General features: G+C 42.3%; 1 long non-coding RNA gene across 1 annotated transcript; it reads right to left on the reverse strand.

The window, feature by feature from the left end:
* Positions 1-5,472: 5,472 nt before the first annotated feature.
* Positions 5,473-6,216, reverse strand: LOC140682168 (uncharacterized). Its single transcript, XR_012053436.1, has 2 exons — positions 6,018-6,216; positions 5,473-5,861 (listed from the first exon to the last, which is right to left on the reverse strand). It is a non-coding gene; the product is annotated as an uncharacterized lncRNA (long non-coding RNA).
* Positions 6,217-7,391: the final 1,175 nt, after the last annotated feature.

Here is a 7,391-nt window from a genome sequence, read left to right on the forward strand (position 1 = left end):
TAGGGTGACTGTTATGGTGTTTGTATCTCCAATCGTGTGTTCTGTTTACGTTTGATATTATGTTCTGTGCTTTCAGAACTGACTCTGAAAGTGAAGGTTTGTTTTGCCTTGTTATCATCTGGTTCACCTCCCCCCATGGTCTGCTGTCTAGAAAAGGCTAGGGCTGGCTGGCTGGCTTTGCTTTGCTTGCTTGCTTGCTTGGCTTGCTTGCTTTGCCTGCTTTCTTGCTTTGCTTCCTAGTTAGGTTAGCTAAGCAGTCCAATTCTTTCCCTGGACTGTTGCTTTTTCCTTTCCTCTTTCTGAATATCATCCAACCTGCTCTGGACTGGGATCTGGGAAACACCAAGGAACACCAGGAGCCTGCATTTTGTGATCTGCAGCAGCCATCCCCAGTGCTGGAGAGCAATCCCCAGCGTCCAGACCCGGGCGACCACTCCCAGGAAAGACCTTCTGGATTTGTTCATCTCTTCAGAGTGGTGAAAGAGTTTTGTTGTCATCTAGTGTTGTTAATTGTTTTGGTGCTGGGGAGTGCTTTGTTTGTTGAATAAACAGGTTCTTTTCCACTTCTCTCTCGGAGGAAATTTTTCCCTGAACCAGGTGGGTGGGGAGGGGCCGTGGGGGTTTATTTCCTGTGGGCTCCTTTCAGAAGGTTTTCCCCAAATTTGCCCTAAACTAGGACAAACGGCCATTCCATTTATTTGTTAACATACATGAAGGAACGGCATTCGGAGTGTTAACTCAGGAATGGCCCGGACAAAAGAAACCGGTGGCATACCTATCAAAGCTGTTAGACCCTGTGAGCAGGGGTTGGCCGAGTTGTTTACAAATCATTGTTGCTGCTGCCCTATTATTTGAGGAAACAAATCGCATTACTTTTAATGGAGAAGTTATCTTATATGCGCCTCATAACATCAGGGGAGTGCTACAACAAAAAGCAGAAAAATGGCTTACAGATAGCCGATTATTAAAGTATGAGGGAATACTTATAGAATCCCCTAAACTATCTTTAAAAACTATTGGAGCAGTTAACCCCGCTGAATTTTTGTACCCAGGAGAAGGTAATGAACTATTGCACAATTGTTTTCAAACAATTGAACAACAAACACGCATTAGGTAAGACTTAGAAGAAGAAGAACTACAATGTGGAGAAGTATTATTTATAGATGGGTCATCACGAATAGTGGAAGGTAAACGATTGTCTGGATATGCCATCGTTAAGTGGGAAAAAGGAAAATTTAAGATAAGAGAATCAGGCCCCCTGAGTGCCAGCTGGTCGGCACAAGCCTGTGAGCTGTATGCATTGTGGAAAGCATTAGTGTCACTGAAGGGAAAGGATGGAACTATATATACAGACTCACGTTATGCGTTTGGAGTAGTACACACTTTTGGGAAAATATGGGAGGAAAGAGGATTTATTAACTCACAGGGAAAAGAGCTGGTATACCAGGAATTAATTTGGCGAGTTCTGGGGGCATTGAAAATGCCAAATAAAATAGCAGTTGTACATATAAAGGGACACCAGCGAGGTACAAGTTATCAAGTTAGGGGAAATAATGCAGCTGATACAGAAGCAAAATGAGTGGCAGGCAATTATAATATAATTCTGACTATGCAACAAGTACCTGTTAGTAAAAATTTGAGTTTTGAGTCTGCAGAAAAAGAAAAACTAGAACAAATGGGAGCTAAGGAGCAGGATGGGAAATACATATTGCCAGATGGGAGAGAAGTCTTGCTGAAGGGCATAGCAATTGAAATATTTTCAAAAATACACAGCAAAACACACTGGGGAACTCAGGCGTTAGTTGATCATTTCAATCGACAGTATGCCTGTATAGGCGTATATAATATAGCAAAGACAGTCACGGCAGCCTGCGAGACCTGTCAAAAGGTTAATCGAAAAAACATAAAACAGAGACCTCTTGGGGGACGTTCCCCAGCATACAGAACTTTCTCACATATACAAGTAGATTTTACTGAACTACCTAGGGTAGGGCGTTACAAATATTTATTAGTAATGGTGGATCACTTAACACATTATGTTGAGGCTTTTCCTACCTCCAGGGCAACCGCTAACCAAGTCACTAAAGTGTTACTTGAACACGTTATACCTTGATATGGAGTACCTGAAGTAATCGACTCGGACAGAGGAACACATTTTGTGTCAAAAATTGTTAGAGATCTGACAGAAAGCTTGGGTATCAAGTGGGAATACCATACACCATGGCATCCACAAAGTTCAGGAAAAGTTGAAAGGATGAATGGAGAAATTAAAACTATTTTGACTAAACTAATGATAGAAACCAAATTATCATGGATTAAATGCCTACCTATGGCACTGTTAATTCTCAGAACCAGACCCCAAGCAGATGTAGGAATATCAGCGTTTGAAATGGTGTATGGAATGTCCTACAGAATTGAAAGCCCACAAACAAATGTTTTAATTAGAGACCGTGTGATTAATGAATATGTTTCACAATTAGCAGAACATCGTAACCAGCTTTGGGAACATGGACTGATTGTGCAACGACCCCCGTTGGACTTAAAAATACACAAAGTTAAACCTGGGGATTGGATATTGATTAAAGTGTGGAAGGAAGAAACCCTAAAACCCAATTGGGAGGGACCTTATCTCGTTTTGTTGACAACAGAAACAGCTGTCTGGACTGCTGAGCGTGGATGGACTCATGCCAGCCGCATTAAAGGCCCAGTGACAAGACCCCACTGGAAAGGAATCAGTACTCCAGGTGACACCAAGATAACTCTGAAAAGATAACAAAATGATAAAGACTTTATTCGACTTTTTTGCTGCATTACCTTTTGGTATAAAGTGTGTATTGTTGTTTATATTTGCTATAATTATTTCCTTTTTTATCTATTATATATGGAAGCGTACAACGTGTGCTGAAGGAAATTGTTAGGCATATGTAGCCACACAATAGTGAATATGAAAGATATGCTGATGTAAATAATATATGTACTCTAGATATACAAATTAGTTGTAATGATTTAAACTACAGTTGTTATCCATTTGCTTGTTTTAGGCATAAGGTATGCCGGGATAAATGGTGGACACGCTGTGAATGTGGATACCCTCAATATTATTGTTACCATTCCAATGAACCAGTCCTCTTTGTGGCTGAAATCTTGGTTATAAAGTGTAGAAGGGAAGTACTAACTGTGTCTTGCTTTGCCCCATTAGTTCAAGCTGCAAAGTGGGAAGCCTATGTAAACAGGCAGAAATCCCGAAACAGCTGTTCTCCTGAAGAATTCCCTTGCTGCCGAGAAGATGTTGCACCCCGTGACTCGAAGCAACTGAGTCGACGGGCGAGGCAGAAGAGGAACAGACTGTGGAGAAAAGAATCAGAACAATGGGACGCAAAAGCATGGACAACAGAGCTTCCCCAGGATTGGTAAAAATCTACTTAAATTGGTAAAATTGACAGACACCCTTTTTCCTGGTATACCGTTAGTCTTGATATTGATAATAACCTTGGCAGAAGGGGGAAACCCACATGAACCATTCAAGTGGGAACTAATATCTTGGGAAAGAACGAGAACAATAGCCACTTTTAGCAACACAGGTCCACCTGAATTCATAGTAAAACTTTGTGATTTAGTACCGATACATTGTGAAAAAGGACCTCCATTTTATATATGCCCGGCTTCTGGACCGTCTTACTGTAATTATCCCGGACATTATTATTGTGGCTATTGGGGATGTGAAACAATAGCCTCGGGCTGGTCAGTAAAGGCTCCTGATAAATATATAAAAGCAACCTGGACTCCTAATGGATGTGTACCTGAACAAACAGGTGTAGATCTTACAGGTCTGCGTGACGTGGATTATGTAGCTTCACGGGACAAGGAAGTCTGTACCTGCATAAAATTTCAAGTATTACATCCCTTAGGAGACAAGTGGTTAGTAGGACTAACATGGGGAATACGTGTCTATGGAGGAATTCCTAAAGACGGGGGAGGGCATTTTCTCATAAGAAAAGTTAAAATACCACATGATTCACTCCCTGTTGGGCTGAATAAAGTATTGAATTCACCCATTTCCCCTACAAAAAAGATAGTCCCCGCAAGTGTTACAACCACTTGTCCAAACCCCTTATCAATAACAAATAGAACAGCTAATGACATGGTGACTGTTAGGGATTCAGGTGTGTTAAAATCCAAAGACCCTTTATGGGATTTAATGCAAGCCTCTTATCGTGCCCTTAATGAAAGCAAACCAAATTTAACTAAGGAATGCTGGTTATGTTATAATGTTAGACCACCATATTTTGAGGCGATTGGAAAACCAGCTAAGATTCAATAGTCTAGTGGTTCAAACCCACGAGAATGCCCATGGAATGACCAGAAAAACCATATGCAGGGAATTACTATTCAATTAGTAACAGGTCAAGGAAAATGTATCGGTACAGTGCCCAAAAATTATCAGCCTTTGTGCAACCAAACGACAATAATCACTACAAAAACTATAAATAAACACAAGAATAGAAATGACAAATGGGCTATCCCGACACCAGGAGCTAAATGGGTTTGTTCAGACATCGGAGTAGCGCGTTGCCTATCCCTAAACGTGTTTGATCAATCTCGGTTTTGCGTACAGGTGATAATTGTTCCTCGTCTGATCTATCACACCTCTGAGGAAGTGTTACGCCACTTTGAAGGAGACCTGAATATACAAAAACGAGAACCAGTTACAGTGGTAACCTTAGCTACACTGCTAATAGCGGGTGGAGTCGGAGCAGGTACAGGCATAGCCTCCCTAGTAAAAAGTCAGGAATTAAAAAGTTTACAGATGGCTGTAGATGAAGATTTAGCAAAAATAGAACAATCTATCCAAAATTTAGCCACTTCAGTAAAGTCTTTATCGGAAGTAGTACTGCAAAATAGAAGAGGATTAGATCTATTATTCCTAAAAGAAGGGGGGTTATGTGTAGCTCTAAATGAAGAATGTTGCTCTTTTGCTGACCATACGGGAGTAGTTCAGGACACTATGTCTGAACTCCGGAAAAGGTTAAATCAACGTAGAAAAGATCGTGAGGCGGGCAGGACATGGTATGAAAATTGGTTTAATGTTTCACCTTGGCTAACCACCTTGCTGTCTGCCTTAGCAGGACCGCTTATTATATTGATCCTGGGACTTATATTCGGGCCTTGTATATTACGCTGTATTGTACACGATATTAAAAAATGATTTGACATAGCTAAACTGCTAATTTTAATTACGAGGTCGGGGGAAAAATATAAAAAATGCATCTATTAATGAGAATGAAGATTGTTGTGAATGTGTTATGCCACGAGGGGGCTACGCCTATTGTAATTGTGAAGTATTACCATGTGAGTGTTATGATAAATGTTGGGATTGTGGAAAAAGGTTTATTTGCAGTGCCGAGAATGAAAGCAACATCTAATAAACAATAATAGAATAAAAAGAAAAAGGGGGGAATTGTAAGAAACTACAGATTGAGATATTGTTTATTAAGATATATATAAAGGTTAGACAACTGTGAGAAAAATACAGACTGAGGTATTGTCTATTGAGATAAGGTTAGGCCACGGAGGTATGCAAACAGCGAACGGACACAGCTGATGCAAGATAAGATAACAACCACTTACACCGGAGACTGCCTATGCAAGATAAGATCACAACAACCATTCACACCAGAGACTGCTTATACAAACACAAGATAACGGCAGGAATTAGCTTGCAAATTCCAGGGAGACAAAAGAAGAAATTGGAATAAAAGGAGACAGTTTGAGCGAATCAAGGTAGCAGTCAGTGGAGCTTCGGTTTTTTTAAGTTCTCTGTCTGCTGCACAGCGCTGTTACCCTTGTTCATATCCTACTTGCTGTAAATAATTAAAATTCTTAATTGGATTATGTTCCGTTGTGGCGCAAATTTATAACACCCCTGATGCAGCCTCCCGCTTCCCATGCGCCCCATGCCATGGTCTACGCCCAACTGACATCCGCACGCCCCCCCCCACAGCAGCACCACAGCTCACGGTTCTTGCTGGAGAGCCCCAGCTGCCGCTCCTGCCGCCACCACTACCGGGTTTCTCGCCTCTACCATCATATCCATCCACACAGCCAGCTCAGCCGGATCCCGTTACAGCCTCATCACAAATAGTCCTTCCAACAGCGCCTCCTTCGCAGCTTCTGGAAACCCTAGCCTTACAGCCACCAGCATCTCCTGCACGACCGCACCCCCCAGCCGCCCTCCACCCTCCAACGACTCTGCTCGCAACACCACAACACGAATCTACATCATCCTATGCATATCCCTCCGCATCCCTTCCTCCGCCGGATCTACGTTCTATAGCTGCAGCCAAAGCTCCAGGATATCCTTCTGCAGATGCAGGCTCTTCCCAGGTGCCTCTGCCGACAACCTTCACTCCTCCTATTCCTCTGCCTCAGCCACCAGCAGTTCCTGCACCCCGTACAAGCACTACCTCACCACAGCTTGGCACAGAAACCATGCACGAGAGGGAGAAGGATGGAATGTGGCAGCCGCTTTGACAAATAAAGGACAGACAGAGAACTCTTTTGCCCTTGCAAACCCTAACCCTCTTATCCCGATTTTAGAAAATTCCCAGAAAGGTGTTGATAATCTCCAACTGACAGATTGGCATGGAATCAGACGTGATAGTCATAAAGAGGACAGTCTGAATCCCCGAACCATGCCTGTGGTGTCCAGCCTGCAACCTGCTGGTCCCAGAACCTGGACAGTTATGCCTCCCCAGGACTTGAAAGAATTGCAAAAAGCGATCAATGACGGTGGTATCTCCTCTTTCTATTTTAAATCACTGTTAAAAGGTACCATAGAAAAAACACATCAAACCCTAAAACGCATTTTAAATCTACAGAAAGGGAGAGAAGATCAGGCTGCACCTCAAAGGAGGTTGAGTAAGGCTCTGTATGTTTACAATTTTCTAAATAGCTCTGCAGGAGAGCCTCACCCCCCCATTTATAGACATTTCCCGAACAACAAAAAAGTAAAAATAATAGGGCACCCCCCAGTTTTACTCAAAATCTTAGATTCAGGACAAATAGAAGGTCCACACAATCTTATAATATGGGGCAAAGGTTTTGCTTGTGTTTCTACAGGTCAAGGACTCAAGTGGGTCCCAGCAAAGAATGTGAAGCCCTACCACGCACCGAAATCCGCTGGCACCCCTACACCGGGCAGTACTTCTGCAAGTACAAGCCAAGAAGCAGGCACCCAGACCTGAACTGCGCAGACTCATCAAGAGAAAATGACCTGCCAGAAACAGCTCGAGAGTAGAATGGACTTTTATCGTTTACATGCATGCATGTTGCTTTTGTTCTTTTTTTTTCAGTTTTTGTATTGAAATTTTACCTGTAAGTCAACCAAAGAC

This window comes from Taeniopygia guttata, chromosome W (genome assembly GCF_048771995.1).
Source record: "Taeniopygia guttata chromosome W, bTaeGut7.mat, whole genome shotgun sequence".
Taxonomy (NCBI): domain Eukaryota; kingdom Metazoa; phylum Chordata; class Aves; order Passeriformes; family Estrildidae; genus Taeniopygia; species Taeniopygia guttata.